Below are 23,649 nucleotides of genomic sequence, written 5' to 3' on the forward strand. Positions count from 1 at the left end.
ATGTAATGCTGTACAGTTCTGTGTATAGCATATGTTTATGCCACAAGAGGGCACTCAAGTACAAACTATGTAGGACGCGTTTGCGTTATTATGTTTGTCCTTTCTGATTTTATGTAGTTCATCTTCTGGCTGTCTGACCGTGAGACTGATGTGTCTGCAGCGCGAATAATAAATATGCCGAGATCGGCTAAAGATGATTCATCTCTATCATCCACTTTTTCTTTTGAATGCAACGCTAGCTGAAACATAACTCAACAGGGAATCTCCTCAACCACCACCAATGTGCAGCATCCACTTGGATGATGCGACGGAAGCCATAGTGCGCCAGAACGCTCACTGCACACCAGCTTACTGGTGGAGAGGAGACAGAGTGATGAAGCCAATCAGTGTATATATATATGGGGATGATTAGGAGGCCATGATGGACAGAGGCCACTGGGCAAATTTGGCCAGGATGCCGGGGTTACACCCCTACTCTTTCGAAAGGCATCCTGGGATTTTTAATGCCCACAGAGAGTCAGGACCTCGGTTTAACGTCTCATCCGAAGGACGGTGCTCTTTGATAGTATAGTGTCCCCGTCACTATACTGGGGCGTTAGGAGGACACACACAGACCACAGGGTGAGCGCCCCCTGCTGGCCTCACTAACACCTCTTCCAGCAGCAACCTGGGTTTCTCAGAAGGTCTCCCATCCAGGTACTAACCAGGCTCAGCCCTGCTTAGCTTCAGTGGGCAACCAGTCTTGGGCTAAAGGGTGATATGGCTGCTGGCCTAAAGTAATTGATAGTAAATGATGACAGTAATTGGAGTAAATGATGACAGAATTTTTCTTTTTGCGTGAACTATCCCTATAAGGCAGGTATCGCTCTATCCCTCAATGACAGATTGAAAGCCCATCTTGGACCAGCATTGGAACATAAATGACCATCTAAAAATCAAGTTAAACCAGAATTTTCCAGTAGAGTCGTATACTTCTCAAAAACCATGTCTAAGATATGATCCATTATCTCTTTGCCTATGCAGTACAGTAGATGTGTGATCTAGAGAGAAGAGGCCTAGCACTGACGTGCCACAAGAGCAGAGAGTCTCATTCACACGGCGCAAGAAGAGGGATGAGCATTTAGACAAACAAATCATTTCAGCTCAAGATTGCTCCGGCAGCACAGAGCTGTTCCATTATCACGCCTCGGCTATCTGGGTAACGCTCAATTACAGTGTCATTAGGCTGAAGAGTGGAGCTGCCAGTACTGGGAAATGAGGGGCTGACGAGAGAGAGATTGAGGCATACACTGAACAAAGAAGATACTAGAATAGATTTAAAGAATCAGGTTTTGCTCAGTAAGGCCAGGCTTTGCTAAACCATTACATTTTAAATCCAAGCAAGCAAATGTTCAAAAACCTGTATTCCCAGGCTATGTACTGTATACTGCACAGCTGAAACGAAACTTTATGTATGATGATTTTAAAACAACTACTACAGGTGAACTTTGAATTTATAAGATAAAGCTATAGGCGAAATAGATATTGTAAAAAATATTGACTAAGTAAAAAATATTGACTGGCTATTTAAGCAGTATATTACAAGGTAGTGCACTATTCCACTTTTGTTTCCACATCCATGAAGATAAAAGTAACCCATAACAGCGCAAATACAATTTCAACACAAAAATTAGTCACTCAAAATCCATTTTTAAAATCTACCCAGATATCATGCAATGCAATGGCACTTATAAACACTCTGCACATTAATCATGACATATAAACAAACACATGCAAACATTATTAAACAGTATGAAAATCAAGCCTGAAATGAATGAACCAAACTCATTTGTACCATACGTAATCAAATCCTTTTAGCCACACATTCACTAAATGAAACTGCATTAAAAACAATAAAGATACCAACCCCAGGTTTTGTCTGAAAGGCAGGGTAAAACCACATACCGGTACATTCTCGAGCAGAGTGAATATCCAGAAAGTTTTTTCCAATCATGTCCAACTTCTCTGGCATCTATATAAACAACGCTCACTTCTCTATTGCTGTTTAGCTTTGATTGGCTAATAAAGTAGTCAATACTTGATAGAATAAAGACCCTTTTTTCAAAATAGCAGCACACTTGTTGTCGGAAGTAATTACAGCATTATGATGAAAATTAATCTTTCTGCATAGACGGCAATTCAAATTCAACAGCGTATTCTTACAAAATGGAACCCTTTTCCACAATTCTGACTATGTTTCTCACAATTCTGACTTTTGCTTAGATAGAAAGTCAGAATTGCGAGATAAATAGTCGCAATTACCCTTATTTTTTATTTTTATTTTTTATTCCATGGTGAAAACAAGCTTCCATAATATTCAGCTATCAGTCTCGTCTCATCCATACTGATTGATTAATAATAATAATAATTTGTTACATTTATATAGCGCTTTTCTGGGTACTCAAAGCGCTTTACATGGAAGGGGGGGATCTCCTCAACCACCACCAATGTGCACCATCCACCTGGATGATGCGACGGCAGCCATATTGCGCCAGAACGCCCACCACACACCAGCTTACTGGTGGAGAGGAGACAGTGATGAAGCCAATTTAATATAATTTAGATTGATTGATTGATTGATTGATTGGTCAATCGCAGCACAATGCAGTAATTTTCTAAATTATCAGTTCGCTCATCACACACGTTGCATAACACGTTTCATAACACATGCATGCCATCTACTGTCTTATTTATTGTTATGAAAATTAGTTTTTTCAAACAACAATGTTTTTCTTTTTTGGAACTTATATTTTTATTTCAAACAACAATTTTTGTTAATGTTTCAGGCCCATTTTGTATGGGCTATATTTCTGTACGATACAGTACAGCTGTACATACAAATATTAATTGTTGTCAGTGTGTTCTGTGGAAAACACAAATGCGGACGGTACTACAGCCAGTGACACGTAAACAGATTAGACAGGCAGGATGATAGCCAGCGCATTGACCTTCTGATTTGAGCTGAGACCTTTACTGGTGACTGGCTCCTCGCTCACACAGAAACACAGCACTAGCTTCACATCACTACGCTCACCACTCGGCCATCCCATAATCTTCCTGTTATCTCCATGACAGCATGCAAAAGGGCTCGAGGACAGGAGCGCGCCACTAAATGTCAGAGCTTGACACCAGACGTCATTTTGCAAACAGCTGAAATATTCCTGTGTGTGCCTGGGGATCAGACTTGATACTGTTGTGGTGAAATGAAATATTAATCTATGAAGACACCAGAGACCGATTCTGACAGTGGTTTTATTTCCCCCCGAAAAAGTTTAGCTTTTTAAGAAATGCTTAAAAATTAAATACTTCTGACTTCTAAAGAAATGTTGCTTTTATCTTTTGCTACTGTAAGCCTGAAACAAGCCTGCAGGGCAGACCCCAGGCAGGTGTGTTCATATAGCCTGGGCTGCATTTAACGAATTCTGCACAGTTGTATACAGGGTAATTTATTCAATTGGAAGAAGCTGAACTAAACTCTTTTCTCTTGAACAAACCAAGTGGTGCTCACTGCAGAGCCAAATGACTAGGGTTGCCAGGTCTGCGTAACAAAACAGGCCAATTGCTATTCAAAACCCAGCCAAAACTTGACCTAGTCCAGCCCCACCTCTGGACCTAATGGGTGGAGTTTAATCTAATTAGGTTTAGGGGGTTATGGCTAGGTTTAGGGTGTCTTGATGTCAAGCTCCACCCATTGGCTCTGCAGTGAACAGCCTCTCCAACAAACTAAACAGTCCTTCCAGAAAAACGCAGAGTTTTTTTGTGATTGTTGCAGACAAAAATCCTTGATTATGCGGCCCGTTTTCTTAAAAAATGCGATGGAATATGCGGGATATTTATGCAATTTTATGCGATGAAATTGTGGGAACTTGCAAAAATTTGCGGGAACTTGCAAAAACTGCAGGTAATGGAAGCTTTAGCGTTAAGTTCTGCCAGGAAGACTCAATTGCTACGTCACTTATTACCTTCTCATCTATCCAATCGTGTCTAATACTTGCGGTATAAAAGACCACTTACACATGTTTGAGTTCGCAGATGCTGACGCTTTCATTTACCTCCATCCTCCCCACCACCTCCAAGATGGTTCCTTCCCCTCTATCCTCCCCACCACCACCAGGATGGTCCCTTCCTATACCTCCCAGGGGGTCGGCTGCGCCCCTGCCTTCGTCTTCAGGCAGGAAATGCAGAGTCCGGACCCTCGGATTGCGAGCCATGGACGAGGCCTACGCCAAAGAACTTTATTGCTTGCTGGGCTATCAATAAATGTATTAATTGTTACAGTATTTATTCTCCCGAGTCTTTCTGGTAGAACTAGCAAAAACGGCGGTTTGATGAAAAAGAGAAAAAAAGTGATCCCCCCTACACCCTGTTCTCACTAGGCGACTACCTTAATGTTAAGAGCTATTCCTTATTACTTCCTATGATAAGCAAGCATACTACATCGAAAGTGCTGGGAATATTTAAGTTCTCATCTTGTTTTATTTCAGACCTTAATAAACACATCAAACTTACAAAACATTGATGAGTCAAACAAGTGCTGTAGCTTTACAAAAGGAATATGCTACAACTTCTGTAAAAAATGAATAAATAAAATGTACAAAAATAAGTGTGCTCCTATTTTACAGCTTTTCGATGATGTCCACGTCACGGAATGACGTCACTTCATAACGTTCCCATGGCAACAGGGGGAAATGGCTGCTCTTGTGTGAAGCAAACGCAACATTTTTCAACTTTCTGCTAAGATATATGTGACTTTTTTTGCAACGAAAATGCGAGGATTATGAAATCATGCAAACCCCGCATATTTTGCACGGAAATTGGCAATTTATGCGGCGAAAGTGCGGCGTATATGAAAAAATGCGGCCCCCGCATAAATATGCGGACTTTGGCTGAATATGCACTAAATCATGCGATCGCATAATCGCGTTTTTTTGGAGGAACTGACTAAAGCACTCTAATATTACTAGTCTAGTCATTTAGTCACACCCTCTTCTAGTCATTTTAAAAAGTATACTTTTGAAAACCCTTAGAGAGATGAGCTTCAAAACCATCCATTTTAATATTAAGACCGTAACAGGGATGTGTGCAAAGTGCAAACAGAAGAAAAAAAAAATTCAAATCGTCATTTACTAAACAAAGCTTCCTCACCCGGTATAAATTAGCATTAACAGTCTGAAGTACACAAACAACTAAATATGCAATCCTCGTCAATTATGCTGTGTTAAAGGGATAATATTCTCAAATTAAAATTGTGTCTCTTTGACCTAGACATTTCAAGCTTCGCTGTTGAAATACATAGATTACTTTTAGTTTCTTGGTTACATGTCATTTTGCAGACACCTTTTCCAAAGTGACTTTTTGACACCAGAAACTAATTGCATTGAAGGTCACTCTGGAGCAGCCTGATATTAAACGCCTTGCTCATAAAAAAATTTCCTATTTCTCAGAGATACAGAATATGTCGCTCGCTGCACATGACCCTGAGGGTCCACCAATCAGAGGAGAACAAAGAACTGGGACACTGTCCAAGCCAGTTTCTGATTAGTGATTCAAAGAAAATTCTGTTGGCTCCATGAATGTTGTTCAGTCAAGCTAGAGTTGTGTCTCTTAAAGTCCCCCTAGTCAATAATTTTATCCCTTAAAACTCATCTTTGATCACCAAAATGACATATTTAAACTTTTTTTTTTCTCTTCATGCCTTAAAATAAAATTTATTTTATGCCTCATTTAATATAAGCGCCAAGCGGTTCTATGAATATGCAAATCAGCCCCGCCTCCACTCACTCACACTAGCTCAGAGATCCACTCATTGTTGTTGACTTATGAATTTACACATGGTTTGTCTGAAAGCATATTAAAAAAACCCACATAGACATATAAACAACATTAAAAGCTTGATTTTCCCCACAGGGGGACTTTAAGATTTTGCACTGCTGGGTCTAGAGAGATACAGTAATTGGCCATTCACAATACCATGCCAAAATATTCTGTCTTCGTAAAAAGTCCGTAATGAGTTTGTTCCGGTTTGGAAAAGTGTTTTATTCATGGTCCTAGCTAAGGCACACATTACTTTTACTATTGCTCATACCTGGGGATAGAGATTTCAACAAACCTCTTGACTCTTCTTAATGGTCACTGGTCAGCATGTGACTATTGTGCTAATGTACTATTACTTGTAAAGCAATCAGGCTCATGATTTTCACATGCAGACAATAAAAGGAGCAAAAAAATTACACTGTGGAATTGATCTAAATCCAAAATGTTATGGGTGTCCGGTAAGCAATCACCTTGAACCATACAGAATAGGAAGTTTTGCACAAGAAAGTACCACTCACATCTTTTCAACGAAAGATGTCAAATCTAGTTATATTATATATGCACTATTATTTTTCCCAATAACAGGAACTATTTTCTAGTTTTGATGCTTTTCAAGCATATAACAAATGTTATGAAGAAATGACATGCATTGATAAAAAGCGCTGTTCTATTTGCATCTTTTTATTAATGCACCAGAGTCAGCTCTTGATCAGTCATCGCTCTCTTTGTTTTTCTCTTCTAAATATTTCAAAGACAGCTGCTCATTTTCATACTTAATCTGATATTCAAAACAGGGCCACAGAGGGCAGACTCGATTAAACTCTCTCTTTCTCTTCCCCCCATATTTCCATTTTCCGTCCCATAGACTCTGACTCGCTATCAAATTGTGTTGAGATCCTGTTAAACTGCAGTGAGGTCCTGTTACTTGCCAATTTCTCAGTCAATGATTTTTCATTTTCCCCAAAGTCCCTGGATTCAGTGCTTGTTGGAGAGCTGATGGATGGGCCAATCAGAATGTATGTATGTGTGTGGTGGGGACAGGGGGTTTCAGTCTAGGAGAGGGAGTGATCCGTGGCCTGTCGGCTGACAATGGTGGGAGGGGGTGGGTGCTCCAGGCATCTGGAAAGCAAACAACAGCATTAGGGAATGCAAATTGAAACTGCAGACAAGCTGGAAAGGCTCTATCACAGACGGAAATGTAGCACATCCTTGTCTCCTTATTGAAATATATCAGCGAACACTTTGCCCTAAGGGATGTTTAGCATTACGAATAACCTGCGTGGCATAATCCGTATCTGTGCCAGTGAATATTCAGCGAAAACACAATTCCCTCCCGTGAGTGACTGCAGATATATTACCTGTTGCCGAGCTCATAGCCTTCGGAGCGCAATTTGTTTATGTCAATCAAATGTAAATACAGCATTTGCCTCTCATTTTCACATCTTGCCTGCAGTTAGCCTCAAATACTTTCTGGAGCAATGAAGTCAGCAAATGATTGGCTGATTGGTTGACTCAATGCACCCCCAGAGGTAAGAAAAATCAAAAATGAGATCTCTTTAACGTCTCAAATGTTTCTCCTAAAAATGAGGTTTACTTTAACATCAAATGGAGACTTTTGCTTGAGTCTCCTGCTTCTCACACTTGTCTCCTGATTAAAAAAAACTCTAACACTCTCACAACGGTCTCCTTTAAAGTTTAGAAGAGATCTCATCAACATCACACATTGTGCTCAGATTTTTCTTCTTACCTAGAGACTCTGGATCGCTCACATTTGTGTCCTCTAAAGTTTAGGAGAGATCTCAGCAACATCACACACAGTGCTCAGATTTCTCTTACTTAGACTCTGGATCGCTCACATTTGTCTCCTTTAAAGATTCAGAAGAGATTAGGAAAAGCAACTACTGAGCAATATTTTTTTCCTCTGGGCCAGACCGTTTCTGACTCATATGAGATTCACCAAAAAGTTTTCTTTTTACTAGACAAATGAGGAAGTCTGGATAGTTTTGACTTAGAATATGGAATATTGACTTGGTCCTGTTGGGCTCCACCAGGTTAATTTAACAAAGAATTTGGAGAGAAAAAGGAAACCATGAGCGCATGACGGAGTTATTCCACACACCCCTCTATATCCTTAATTTTGTAAATAATAAGAAAATTGAATCAGTCCTGAAATAAAGAATACTATGGTTTAATGTAATTTTTAAATGAATATAAGCTTTGTAATGGAACCAAGCTCATTTCAGATTAGACCATTAAATGTGCGTGTAACAGTATGAAAGTGTATTTGTACTGTAATATTCTTTAGAGAGTTTGTGTGTCGACAAGTTTAATAGATTTTTAAGACTTTTCTGAGACTGATTAAATTTAGAATGACACACTACCGTAATATTCATACTACAGTATTTCTGCAGTATGTATAGTACAATATGCACTTTTTTGTGTGAATATGGATTACCAACTACATTAGAAAACGTATGGCCAGACCAAATGGCACAGATTAAAGCATCCCACAATGCAACACACTCAACTTTACATTAATAAACAATAATATCATGCCAGGCACAATTCAGAAATAGAAGTTGCATTAGTCCTTTCTTCGCTATTTTGATGTATATCCGAGTGAAACAGCATCTCCTACAAGAAAAAATAGACTTGATTTTGCCCATCGGGAATTGATTAGGATGGTTGTGGTTTGCAATTGCTGTGATGTTATATGGCAAATCATTTGCATATTCCTGCCTCCAGAGCAAGACATCGATGAATAGTTATACACCATCGCACCATAGGCCCCGCCCACTGGTTCAATCACTTCATTCAGTTGCTTCAGTGTGACACACCAGCCCGTTCTCATCCTTTGGCGTCATACATGTGACGCTTTGTACATTTCGTCGAAATCTTACGCACATGGCATCCTTTAGCATCAATATGAGACGCAAAACCCAAGGCGTCATACAGGTGACGCTCGTCTAAATCCGACGCACATGGCATCGTTTAGCGTGAATATGAGACGCAGATCCCAAGGCGCAGTAGCGGTTTTAGGCACGGGCGAACCGGGTAGTCGCCCGGGGCGGCATTTTTTCATGTCACATGGGGGGGCGGCACGAGCAGTTAAAAAAAATCCTCTGCGCCGCGAAGGTTTTCTATTTTCTATCATTTCAATTCAATTATTGGCAATGGCGCCCCTGCTTGCTGAGAAGGTGCCGTGCACAGAAGCTATGTCAAGGGGGTCTCCAGATTGGAGGTAGCTCACCAAGGGGCTGTTCACATATCGCGTCTTTTGCGCGCTCGAGGTCGTTATTTCAAATGTAGGCGCACGGGAAGCGCGCTCATAATTGAAGCGACGTGCTCATTTTTTCCAGGAGCAGCGATATGAACATTTTTAATCTTTTCAGTATGGGGGTGCACCCAAACACGTGGGTGTTTTTCTCTTCTCCGTAAATAAATCTTTTAGCAGAGCTACAGCAAGTGTTTTTCTGTCGTGGAAATCCATTAGCTACTAAAACTTCTTTGTCGTTGTGGAGAGCGCAGTGCATGGTTGTATAGCAACGACAGCCATGGGAAAATCGGACCGAATTTTACTAAATAAGCTACTGTGCATTATAAATGTCAGGAATTTATCTTTATTGACCCATTCTTTTTATAAAGATGATTTAAAGGCTGAAATATGTGAGGTTTATCTTTTTATAAAATATTTTTTGTCAAAAGTTTATTTGAACATGTACATGTTATTTGATAACATAAAACACACTCCTTTAAAATTTGGCCATCATCTTTAATGTTATTAACTTGGTGAATAGATTTCATTGTGTATTAGGCCTACTTTTTTAACAAGATTCTTTTTTAACAAGATTCTGTGTTTAACCGTGATCATTTTGGTCACTATATTCATGAAATGAAAATAATTTTCATAATGATCAACTAAAATCAACTGTGTTTTTACAGTAGCCTATAATATGCAAAGTACAATTTTCTATTAAAAAATAATCTCTGATTCTGTCCTTTTCTCTGACATTTAAGGCCTAAGCTATTTTAGGTCTAAAACAGTTTGGATAGTTGTTAATATTAGAGTTATTAGAAATTATTTAAGAGATAAGTATTGTGTTACTACATAAGTATCTCTCGGCCACTTTCACTTTTAAAAACTCTATTTCGTGACAAAGTATAGTTTAACAAGTCATAACTAAAAGTGTGCCATGCATAGAATTCGAGGCAGTAACCAATGAGCTGGTTCCTCCCTGAAAGTTAGATTAATATAGCAAAATAACTGGATTTTCTTACTGTTTTCTTTTCAAATGAACGGTAGGCCTATGTGATTTTATTGTAGTTGTTTTTTTTCTTGGTGGGGGGGGGGGGGGGGGGGGGCGCGCTCGAAGGGGGTCTCGCCCAGGGTGTAATTCAATGTAGAACCGCCACTGCCAAGGCGTCATAACCGTACCCTATCCCAGACCAAAACCTACCCATAACAGTGCGTGTTATATTGACGCTAAATGTTAAATGGTAAATGGACTGCATTTATATAGCGCTTTCACAGACCCAATGGCCACCAAAGCGCTTTACATATTGCCTCACATTCACCCATTCACTCACTCATTCATACACCGACGGCGGCGTCAGCCATGCAAGGCGCCATCCAGCTCGTCGGGAGCAGCCGGGGTTAGGTGTCTTGCTCATGGACACCTCAACACTTGGTCAAGTGGAACCGGGGATTGAACCACCAACCTTTCGGTTTGTAGACAACCTACATGAACCACTGAGCCACTGTCGCTAAAGGATGCCATGTGCGTAAGATTTCGACGAAATGTCATATGGCGTCACCTAAATGAGCCCAAAGGATGAGAATGCGTTGGACACACTGGATGTGAGCTTAGCATCCTGTAGAAAAAGCAAATAGAACCCATAATTATAATCACTGACGCTGTCTATGCCGTATACATACAGTTGCCCGTTCACTTTCTGACATAGCCTACTTCAGAAGGATACCAGCATTAGGAACAAGTGGATGCTTTATGTTTAATGACATCCTGGATCATGTCATAGGAATATTTAGTTCAGGGAGTTTGAATGCTTTTTGTTTTGTAAACGAGGCATGGTGTAATGGAGAGATCTCAAATAAACTTTTGTTGACAGATGAAGCAGTCAGCTGTATTTGGATCTGATAGCAGCAGAATTACAAACAGCAAGTAAATTATTTCATAATGGTTTGTCTGTGAATAACGGTTTTAAATAGATAATATTTTCAAAACACTTCTTCACGTCACAAGCAATAGCGAGTTGGCCTTGAAAGTGTTTCCTATGCAATGACTGTCCATTTACTAACAAGCCAAACTCCGAACACATCTTCCTTTTTTAAGAATGACTTAAGGGACGTTCTCTTAACTCCAAGTCCTCCAGAGTCGCGGCCAAAGCCGATTCGAAAGACCGCTGCATCTTCATTGTTTTCAAGTAGCAGGGAAATCACCTATGGAAATCACGCGGAACGTCATGAACTGTGCCATCATTGTGTTAAGCCCGCCCGCCGACTCTATACACGATGTGATTGGCCCGACCAGTTTTTGGTTTTTCCAGCTCAAAAGCCTATGGAGAGTTGCTAGACCACACTGGCTGCGAAATAATTTTCGCTGCCGCTAGGGTGCGTCTAGATTTCTAGGCTAGTCGCTTGTGAAAACCAAATGGCAAATGGCGGCGCCACGGGTGGAGACGTCCAGATTAAGGGACGTTGTATTATTACAATATCCCCTTCCTACGTAAGAAGGGGAGCAAAATCAGATCGGCTTAATTTTTGACATGCTTGCAAAGAAAGGCTTACCAAAACAAAGTTACTGCTTTTCACGTTTTCAGGGTTGGTAGATGCACAGGGGACCCAATTATAGCACTTAAACACGGAAAAAGTCTGATTTTCTTGATATGTCCCCTTTAAAGGAGCCGCTCCTTAAAAACAGATCATTTAAAGGGGTCATATAATGCCATTTTTGTACAAGCTAATATGATTCTTTAGGGTCTAAATTAAAAGTTTGTAATATACTTTAATTAAAAATTCTCATTAGTATTGTAAGAAAACACTTATTTTACCTGGTCAAAAACAGCTCTGTTTTCAGCACGCCGTTTCAGTGCATATGACTTTAAATGATCATGAGCTTTGCTGACTCCGCCTCTCTGTTCTGTGTGTACACCAGAGCTCTGGCGTACACCATTTGTAACTCAATAACCATAACGCGTTGTTCAGTATAAACGTGGGATTATGAATTATATTGAGAACGTCATACTACATAGAAAACATGCCGTAATGTACCCTGAGTGTAAACCTTAGACGCATTCATTGTGAAGCGTGCAGCTAGCGATTTGCAAAGATTAATATATTAATATAAAGTTTAATAAAACGTTACACTCACTTCCGTTCTTCTGGAGATTCAGCAGGAACACGAATATCTGGTACCGATCCATTTTTCATGAGCAGCAGCTTAGCAAATCCAGCTTTATACTGATCCTCGTCTATAAAGCAGTCTGGTGAGAAATGATTCGCGCAAACATGAACGCATTGACGTTGCTCGTGGGGAATATTCCCTTCGAAAACAAACTCAGCCACTGCGTCTTCAGCGGTTCGGATTTAGGAACATTAAAATGACTGCTGTGTTCGTTATTACACCCAAGAACAGAACACCACAATCGCTTAGACGCCATTCTGCTCATAGACAGTGCTCCAGCATATCAACAATGACGCGCCGGTCCGCGCAGACTATGATTGACAGCTCTCTCATGGAGCTGATCTCACCCGCGAGGGCGGGTCTGTGTTGAGACGCTCCTGTCAATCAACAATCGTGGGAGGGGCGTGCGAGCGTGTGACGTCACACGGTCGAACGGCTCGATTTGAGGCAGGGGAAAACATATAAGGAGATTAAAACAAAAACACTGGATGGATTTTTATCATTTTATGATGGTTGTGTACAGACACTGCCAACACACATTTCAGTACAATCAACTTGTAAAAGTGCATGCACCATTATATGACCCCTTTAAGACAGATGGTCAGAATGAGGGTTGAAAGTAATCATTTTTACACACACACACACACACACACACACACACACACACACACACACACACACACACACACAGAGAGAGAGAGAGAGAGAGAGAGAGAGAGAGAGAGACATACAGTATAGTATTTGAGAAACATCTTGTTATATATATACACTCACCTAAAAGATTATTAGGAACACAATACTGTGTTTGACCCCCTTTCGCCTTCAGAACTGCCTTAATTCTACGTGGCATTGATTCAACAAGGTGCTGAAAGCATTCTTTAGAAATGTTGGCCCATATTGATAGGATAGCATCTTGCAGTTGATGGAGATTTGTGGGATGCACATCCAGAGCACGAAGCTCCTGTTCCACCACATCCCAAAGATGCTCTGTTGGGTTGAGATCTGGTGACTGTGGGGGCCATTTTAGTACAGTGAACTCATTGTCATGTTCAAGAAACCAATTTGAAATGATTCGAGCTTTGTGACATGGTGCATTATCCTGCTGGAAGTAGCCATCAGAGGATGGGTACATGGTGGCCATAAAGGGATGGACATGGTCTGAAACAATGCTCAGGTAGGCCGTGGCATTTAAACGATGCTCAATTGGCACTAAGGGGCCTAAAGTGTGCCAAGAAAACATCCCCCACACCATTACACCACCACCAGCAGCCTGCACAGTGGTAACAAGGCATGATGGATCCATGTTCTCATTCTGTTTACGCCAAATTCTGACTCTACCATCAGACCTGAGACTCATCAGACCAGGCAACATTTTTCCAGTCTTCAACTGTCCAATTTTGGTGAGCTCTTGCAAATTGTAGCCTCTTTTTCCTATTTGTAGTGGAGATGAGTGGTACCCGGTGGGGTCTTCTGCTGTTGTAGCCCATCCGCCTCAAGGTTGTGCGTGTTGTGGCTTCACAAATGCTTTGCTGCATACCTCGGTTGCAGAGATGGGGACTCGAGTTTGAGACTCGGACTCGAGTGCGACTTAAGTCCCACACACATTGACTTTAGACTCGACTTGAGACTCGTCCTCGAAAGACTTCAGACTCGACTCGGACTCGAGCTGCGGGACTCGTGAACAATGTTTATTTTTAGGAAACGTCTGATGAGCTCGCTGTTATCCCCCTCCCTCCGTTACCTATAACCTGCCTACGTAACCATGTACTACGTACTACGTGGCCTATTGCTGGCAGCGCGCGCGCGACCACACATGAGAGGATAACAAACAAAAAGTTCGACTGCACCGGCCGCTGCTGTGCCATTCATCGTTAGCTTTGGGTTCCAACTTCAAACAAGACGCGCTCAAAAGAAGCGCTCAATGCAAAATATGCAGTATCACGATAAAAGATTCTGGCTCAACTACATCTAATTTTATCAGGCATCTGAAAACGCACCCTGATAGGTGAGTAAACATGTTTAGCTCAGCATTGACCATCTACCGTTAGCTTGCTTATTGCTTTAGCTACCTAACATTACGGGAGGTTAACTCCGATTGTCTTCCTTATGAAATATGAATGAGCGATTGTTTAATTGCCAAACTTGTGGTGGTCGATTAACGTAACGTTAATCATTTACGTTCCGCTGGCTGCCCGTTGTCTACAAACAGGTTACAGGATTGTTGATCATGTAACGTTACAGTTTCATTTAGTTATAACGTTACACTGGTTTGAGAGTCTGGGATGTGTTGACTTACAGTATATAAGCTATGATTAGTTGCATAGGCAGTGCAGCCAGAAGAAGCCAAAAATGTTTTGTGGCCCATACCTAGTGTGTTAAGAGAAAAGAAGGTTAACCAGTCTGATCTCACCCTTTGGATTTTTTTATTTCTAAACATTTTGTTCTTAACAAGTTACATGCCATAAGTTGGTCAGTTGCTTCACATTTACACTAAAGATTTTGAGCATTTTAATGTTTTGGAAGTGCACTGTAGTGTTAAAAATTTAATTTGGATGCAATAGTTTATTTGCATTTAGCTACACTGATGTTTTGCACTAAATAGGAGTGTGTCAATTTTAGTGTTGTGAGTTATATCATTTTCTATATTTGGTCTTATGTCTTGGTATGTTCAAGCTACAAGGCAAAATAAAGAAATTAACTAAAAGTAAAGCATTCTTGGTGTTTTTGTCATGTTGCAATAGCCTGTTTATACTGATTATATACCAAAATCAAAGCTGATACTGTATGCTAATAGATAAAGGAGTCATAATAACATATGGTACCACTTTATTTTGATAGTCCACTTTATACATTCTACTAACTATAAGTAACTTTGCAGCTGCATGTCAACTAACTCTCATTAGAGTATTAGTAGGCTTAATATCTGCTAATTATATATTAAAATATCTTATTTTGTTGGTTCCCCAACAGATATTCTACTGACTATAAGTAACTTGGCAACTACAAGTCAACTTGTTCTCCAAACCCGAACCCACATCATAACCTGACAGTCTACTACAGTCTACTAATACTCTAATGAGAGTTAGTTGACATGTAGTTGAAAATGTACATGGTTAGTAGAATGTCTAAAGTGGACTGTCGAAATAAAGTGTAACCTAACATATTACATGCTTTGAATTCCTTAAAGCTATGCAGTGTTCTAAGCAACCTGGATGGGTCGCTGTACGTGATGCAACACTTATAACCACAAGAGACTTGAGACTTGACTTGGACTCTAGCTCAGAGACTTGAGACTTGACTTGGACTCTAGCTCAGAGACTTGAGACTTGACTTGGACTCTAGCTCAGAGACTTGAGACTTGACTTGGACTCTAGCTCAGAGACTTGTGAGCATCTCTGCTCGGTTGTAACGAGTGGTTGTTTTAGTCAAAGTTGCTCTTCTATCAGCTTGAATCAGTCGGCCCATTCTCCTCTGACCTCTAGCATCAACAAGGCATTTTCGCCCACAGGACTGCCGCATACTGGATGTTTTTCCCTTTTCACACCATTCTTTGTAAACCCTAGAAATGGTTGTGCGTGAAAATCCCAGTAACTGAGCAGATTGTGAAATACTCAGACCGGCCCGTCTGGCACCAACAACCATGCCACGCTCAAAATTGCTTAAATCACCTTTCTTTCCCATTCTGACATTCAGTTTGGAGTTCAGGAGATTGTCTTGACCAGGACCACACCCCTAAATGCATTGAAGCAACTGCCATGCGATTGGTTGATTAGATAATTGCATTAATAAGAAATTGAGCAGGTGTTCCTAATAATCCTTTAGGTGAGTCAGTGTATATATATATATGTTTAAGTGTTTGTGTGCGCAAAAAACATACCCTTTAACATATCTCAATTAACTAATTGATCGCACCCCCAAGACCTAAAACATTAACCTAAAATTTGACTAACAATTTCTGCCCAGTTTAGACTGAATGTTTTCATTGTAGCAGTCACAAATCCCTGTGCTTTGTTTTTCAGTGAAGATTTAAGCGTCATCAAAAATTAAGTAATGCTTAATTTCAAAACAATTTCTGCAGGTTGCTAATGAAAAACAACTTTATGAGTGTTTTTAACAATGTTCCTCTGAAATGACTTAATTACAATAAGGCACAGATTATCTTCCATAATGACTAGCCATTATCAAACTGCAGTGGAAATAGACTCTACTCTTCAGTAACTATGATAATAAGACTGCTAAAGCTGTCTCCGCTGTGCATAACGTAAAGTCATATCTTTTGGAGAATGTTGCCCTCTTCTATGCTAGAAAATGTTGTCCTTGATGTTTTTTAGTAGCTCTTCTCCTATGCCTTTAGTAGAACTTCTACTGATAGAGTCAAAGCGCTAGAAAGTTTTTAGTTGAAATGTAGTTTTAGGGAGTAACCCCTTGAAAAAACTGAACCTGTATCAGCAGTATGGTAATGAATCTGTCAGTTTGTTTACACCTGGGCAGCATTTTGGGATGTATGATATAAAATGTGGCTTAAGGGAAGCCACCAGGGCTTGTTTTTTTTCTTCTTTATTTATTTCAGATTAAGTTTCAACTTTGCTCAGCTGGCCTCAGCACTGTTTATTACCTGCAGACACACACACACACACACACACACACACTTCAGCTTCAGCCTGGCTAAAACGGTTTGGAAGCTCAGGAAGTTCTCCATGATTGCTGAGAATTACATCAGGATTCTTACTCACATCTTTTCTTCTATGGAAATTGTAATTGTGTCCCCCTGGTACGGTGCCCTCAAACAGCCTCACATATAATTGGATTTGGAATTTTTATCTAATAATATGACATTTCCTCGTCTGAATTAGCTGAACTCAGGTTGAGCGAGCCTCTCAGGATTTATGCACTCTTTAAAAAAAAGTACTGTAATGGTAACATACCGCTAATACTTTGATATACAAATAAATATAAAATAAAACCTAATTCAGCAATTGATAAAAAGGGACAGTAAAGACATTTGTAATGTTACAAAAGTTTTCTACTTCAAATAAATGCTGTTCTTTTGGAATTTCTGTTCATCAAATTTCAAAATGTACATGTATCATGGTTTCTAAAAGAAAATATTCAGCATATTAGAATGATTTCTGAAGGATCGCACTGAAGAATGAAGTAATAATGCTGAAAATGCAGCTTTGTCATCACAGGAATGAATTACAATTTGAAATATATTAAAATAAGAAACAGTTAATATTTTAATAATATTTCACAATACTTTTGTTTGGACTATTTCTGATCAAACAATTGTAGCCTCGGTGAGCATTATAGAATTAACATTTAAAACACCTTAGGGACCCCAAACTTTTGAACGGTAGTGCATGTACCTTATTTACATATAGCCTACCTCAAAACATGCCACGATATTCCTAAATAAAGGTAGGTAGTACACAGTATGTTTTTGTTAGTGTAGTAGAGTCTCTTAAGCCCTAATTGTTTTCTGTTGTTTATTGCATCAGTCCTGCAAAACTTTGATAATCAGAACTTTATCATAAGTCATGTGCTTTACTGCCTACCAATGGACAGGAGGTGAATTGCAGGCGCTGAAACTATAAAAGCACTTGCACACTAGTTCTACCAGGAAGTCTCTGGAGGCAAAATGACGTAACAAAGCATAAATTTATTAACGGCCCAGCAAGCAAATATTGTGATATAAAGTTATTCAGCGTAGGCCCCATCCGTAACTCGCAATCTGAGGGTAACGGATTCTGCATTTCCTGCCTGAAGACGAAGGCAGGGGTGCAGCCGACCCCCTGGGAGGTCTGGGAAGGGACTATCCTGCTGGTGGTGGGGAGGATGGAGGTGAATATTGGCGTCAGCATTTGCAAACTCAGACATGTGTAAGTACCGATCTTTTATCAAGGGGGTAATCCACCAGCCGGAAACTGAAGTCTCCCCGGGCGCCGCCATTGGCTAACAAGCCTTCACCTGCTGTTAGCATTCCATTGACTCCCATTCATTTTTGCGTCACTTTGACAGCGAATAACTTTACATCTGAGACGTTTAAAGACTCCATTTGTCCATTATTTATTTCTAAAGAAACACGACAATGTATAAAATGCTCCATTACCTTGTATCTTACGTTGTGACCCCGTAGAAGCAGTTTTTGTAAAAATAGGCTAACGATTGCGTCATAACACGCGACTCTCTGTCGCATAGAAGAGAAATGACCGTAAAGACAGATGTAGAAGCTCACGCACAATCGGGGGACGTGGAGGCATAAAGTCAAGGGAGAAGCCCATAGAGAGTCATAAAGTTGCTCATGAACAGCTTATACTCACGATCTCTGGCTCTGCAAGATTCGGAAGGGAATGATTCAGATTCCTCTTGGCGCCGCTACTAGAAGACGTACAACTGTCAGTCAGGTTGCTCACGTCACAACTACGCCTTCAAGCTCAGTTTGAGCATGCGCAGTGCGCTCAGCCATCAGGAAGTGAATGCTTCTATTTGACTTCACTTTTCTCCGTTGAAGTCTATGGGGTCGCTGTGTCCATTTCTTTTACTGTCTATGTCTTTTAAACTACGAGTATTAGAACACGATTGGTTAGATGACGTAACAATTGAGTATTCCTGGCTGAACTTACGCTAAAGCTTCCATATCTGAAAATTAATTTCTTTAATGTTTGAATGAAGAACACAAACAGATCAATCTTTCAAGCTTCAAAAAGCAAGCTACATAAAAGTAGTCCCTATGACTCGTGTACTATATTCCAAGTCTTCTGAAAACATATAGATTTGTTTAAAAAACAGATTCAACATTACTGAAAATAATAACATCCATGGCATGTCTCCACGGCTTGTTCACGGGAGTAAAGATGAGTACATTTTTCTTATGAGCTTGATCTTTTGAATGAATCAGTTAATTGATCTGGTCTGAAATTATGTAGAAGGACAAATAGAAAGGCAAACCATACTCTGTATGATAGAGATTGATTCGCATGTGATGCTTAACTCAGTCTTTATAAAGGGATACTCCACCCAAAAATGAAAATTCTGTCATTTACTCACCCTCAAGTTGTTGCAAACCTGTATGAGTTTCTTTCTTCTGCTAAACACAAAGGAAGAGAACGATTGGAACCAAACAGTTGTTTGGCACCATTGACTTCAGTATAGAAAAAAAAAATACTATGGAAGTCAATGGTGCCAAAGTTCCAATTGTTCTTCAAAATATCTTCCTTTGTGTTCAGCATAAGAAAGAAACTCATACAGGTTTGCAACAACTTGAGGGTGAGTAAATTATGACAGAATTTTTCATTTTTGGGTGGAGTATCCCTTTAAAAAGTTGGTCACTGCAACATTCAGACCTTTATGTTTCTCTGTGTAGCCTATATGGGCCACAGAAAAAAACTACACAAAAAAAACAGGCTTCAGGCTTTTCTGTCTGGTGTTAAAATACATACTAGACTATAACCTGCCCCACTCCATCAGAGCCAGTGTAATTGATTATCTTTGTGTGAACTGACCCAGTACCAGACCAACCAAGCAAGTGAGCAGGTATGTAGGCCAACCTGGCAATTATCTGAGAAGTTCAGACTCTCTCTCCTTGTCCGGCTTTCTCTCTATTATGTTGGGTATATTCTCCTCCAGATGTCTTAAAGAGTGGGATTTTAAAGCCAGGAGAGGCTCGGTTCTGAGAAAACTGTGGTAAAGTGATCTCAAAACAACAAAAGCTATACACTTGTTTTCTAACAGGCACTTTAATAGGCTACTATGGATCGTTCTCAAGTTATATGTAAATCAGAATGCTCCTTGGAAGTACAGCACTATGAAGTACCACAGTAAATAATGTAGACTCATGGAGGTCTATCATTGTTATTAGTATTCATTTTGTGGCAATGAACAGAGCGCCATATACTGTCAGCAGACCTTAGATAGAGAACCCAGAAAATTCCTTATAAACAACCATGAGATGGCAGCAAAGGCTTGGCTAAAAATGAAAGATTTCCATCAGAATATCTGACAGGTTCAAATCTGCATTTGTTTCTAGAAAATCAACCACATATAGCCTAATTAGAAGCAGCATTTCATTTTATTGTAATTAACATGAAAAACAGATCTTTGACCTTTTTTGTTCTCACAGTCAGAGTTAGTATGGCATAAAACATATCAAAATAATTACTAAAATGTTCCAGTTGTTTGCCACACATGTATTTTATTGTCATACGTAAGCTCATTGTAAACAGTCAGCTTTGATGCTTGAAATTCATCAGATGTTACAGTGATCAAAACCAGCTGAAATCTTCTTTAAACATGACTTTATTATGAATACATGCAACAAGTCATGGAAAGTCCTGCTGAGAGAGATGTATAAAGGAATAGCTGACAGTATGAGACATTTAAGAACAAACTGTAGGCCTACGTGGGTAATTGGAAATATTATCAGAAACAAATTAGGATTAATAAATGTCTTTAGTAAATTTTAGCAACCAAACTTCTAGATAGAGTTAGCCTAGTAATATTAAATAAGGCAAGTAGAACTATTATTGCTCACTTTGGTTTCCCATTGGCCCGAGTCGTTTGAAACTGTTCATCAAAAAGATTAATTTACAGATTAGTTTAGTGAAGATTTAAAATGACATATTTCGCCAGTAGGTGGCGGCAAATGATCGACTTGAATTTGCCTGTCTGCAAATCTGTAGTTTTTATATCTATAATATTTAATCCATTGTGTAAACTGCTAAATTTATAAAGACATACAAACAAATGACAAAGACTCGAAAAACATGCTAGAAAAAACCCCCCATAGATTTACATTGAAGAAGGCAAATTCACACTACATGGCCTGGTTCACACTACATGATTTTAAAACGTCGGGCTGAACTGTGCGGTTCACACTACATGACTTGCTCTCTGTGAAATCAGGAGTGTTCAAGTTGTTGAGCTGTTCACACCACACGACACAACGTGATTGATCCGCAACAGGAGGTAACGCACTACACGAGTTGACAACAACTCTGTCACCCAACGATTCTATCTTGTCTACAAACCACGTTTTGTCACGAAAAATCACGCGATAAAACGAACCGGAAATGACGCGAAACAGCACGCGCGCCAATCCCCGGAGACCTCAACCCATGCCTTGCTCTGATTGGCTGTAGCTCGTGACATCACGTGAGGTTGAGTCGTGCGACAGCTCTGTATATCTAGCATGCTAGATATTTTTCTGGGCTCGGCATTCATCGCCTGCTAATCCCCCGCGATTTGCACGCGATAACACCCTGACCTGTCGGCGGGCTCAACGATTTGCAAATCGGGCTTAAATCGGGCTTAAAATCATGTAGTGTGAACTAGGCTTTAGATAGGCCACACAAAACACCATAACAACCAATAGAAACATGCTAAAAGCACTTACCTTAGCAGCAAAGACCTGGCAACAAAACACTATAGCATTGTGGGAAACACAAGCACCACTCACTTTGTCTTTGTGATATATAAGTGGAAGGTGGAACAGTCAAAGTAAGCAAGAAACTTGTATTTCACAGTGTTCCTGAAGACACTGCACAAAATATTTTGAGGGATTTTCAATCTGTCAGCAGGGTCAAGGCACTCTTAATGTGGAACGCTATGAATCAGTAAAGAGCTCGCTGATGCGGATAAATAACAGCAATGGTCAATTTAGTCTAGCGAGAAAGGAATGTTTAACGGAGACAGAAGAATGTCTAAAAGACATGAACCACAAATTCAATAAAATAACGTTTGGACCCGCTCTTAAGAACCCAAATAAGAACTGTATGACATTTTTTTTCTGGCCGGTGGCTCTACAAACACGAGAGGAATCTCAGATGTGGAATATAGTGCTGTTGACATTGGACGATCACATTGTCACACTATTAACCACCATCCATCTGGAGGTGGGAAGAGATACGCTTCAGATCTTCCTACAGCCATCATCGCTCTGAAAAATAAATACACATGCTGACACGTTGTCGCATTGAAGCTTTTTGTTTTATGGGGAACCTGCCTGGTATCAATCTGTTGGGGGAAGACAGTGGAAGCGGTTGTGTTCTGAGCACACAGGACAAAGAGGATGCGCGTCGCATTGCCTGCTGACCAGATTTCATCAAAGTGAGAGACTTGCTGCAGGGCCTTTATGTCACATAAAAGAGATAAGCTTCAAACAGACCAATCTGAAGCTGGGCTGCAGGCCTCCATGTGGGGTGTGGAACGGCAGGTTTAAAGCATGAAGCAGGCGTACAGTTCTCTGTAGAGTGATGGAGAAAGTTTGAGCATTACTGTGATGGAATCAGACGGGCAATATTTCATTTTGACATAAAGCTTAATACTGTACGATTATCATTCATATGCTATGGTATTGATTGAAAGAATATTATGGTTGTGTCCAAATCCATTACAATGGTATGTGATGCAAGAGGACAATAAAAGTTGGACAATGATATTTGCTATATCAATGGTTAATTGAAGAGAATAGAGAATATGAGATCTCGTATAAGAAAGAAGTGAAGTACAGTATATATATGGCATCATTCTAGATGTCAAGTGTGATTTTTTTTTTAGGTTAATAATGCTGTTAATGTTGAGGTGAAAAGGACTTTTACATCTGCATAAACCAAGAAAACAATATGAATCACTTAATGCAATAAGCAATCAAACAAATAAATTATAATAGAAATAAAACTTAGCATACTGAATTGATAAAAATAGGAAGTTATTAAAAGTTATATAATAATAATAAATAATAAATGTAATTTTCTATATTCAGCCCCTGTTTGAGTTTTTGCCAGTTTAATTTGGTCCAGGCTGCATTTCATGGAAACAAAATGAACGAATATAAAACCCTGTTTCTTAATGAAGAAATTGCCCATCTGCTGTACCGAGCGTGGGGTGTGTGCATGTGTCTTTGGATGGGATAAGATGCAATTTTAGCTCCAGAATGAGAGATGCGATTTTCTCTCTCTCTCTGCAGAGCCACACAGAGGAGCTCACAATATAAATGATGTCTGTTTCAGTAATCAACCTCCACAATTGGGTGAAATTAACACAGACCCACCTGATCAGCAGGGAAAGAGAGAAAAACAGCATGAGCCAAACATGTCGAGAGAGAGAGAGAGCGAGAGAGATGTAGAACAAATGAGATTAGGCAGAATAATCAATGAGACACTGATACTGATCCCTGAGCGGATTCACTGGCATGGACAGATTGGCACAATTAGACAGGAAAGGGCTGTTGATATCATAAGTTGTGTAGAGGGCACAGATGGACTCTACCCAGGAGACAAGAAGGTGAGAGGAAAGAAAACATTGGAACAGACCCTCATAGCTGAGATGAAAGCATCTGAAAAAAGGTTGATGTATGTTAGTTTATGGCTTTCGACAT

Source organism: Rhinichthys klamathensis, unplaced genomic scaffold, assembly GCF_029890125.1.
Source record: "Rhinichthys klamathensis goyatoka isolate OS25496 unplaced genomic scaffold, OSU_Roscu_1.1 h1tg000105l_1, whole genome shotgun sequence".
NCBI classification, from domain to species: Eukaryota; Metazoa; Chordata; class Actinopteri; order Cypriniformes; family Leuciscidae; genus Rhinichthys; species Rhinichthys klamathensis.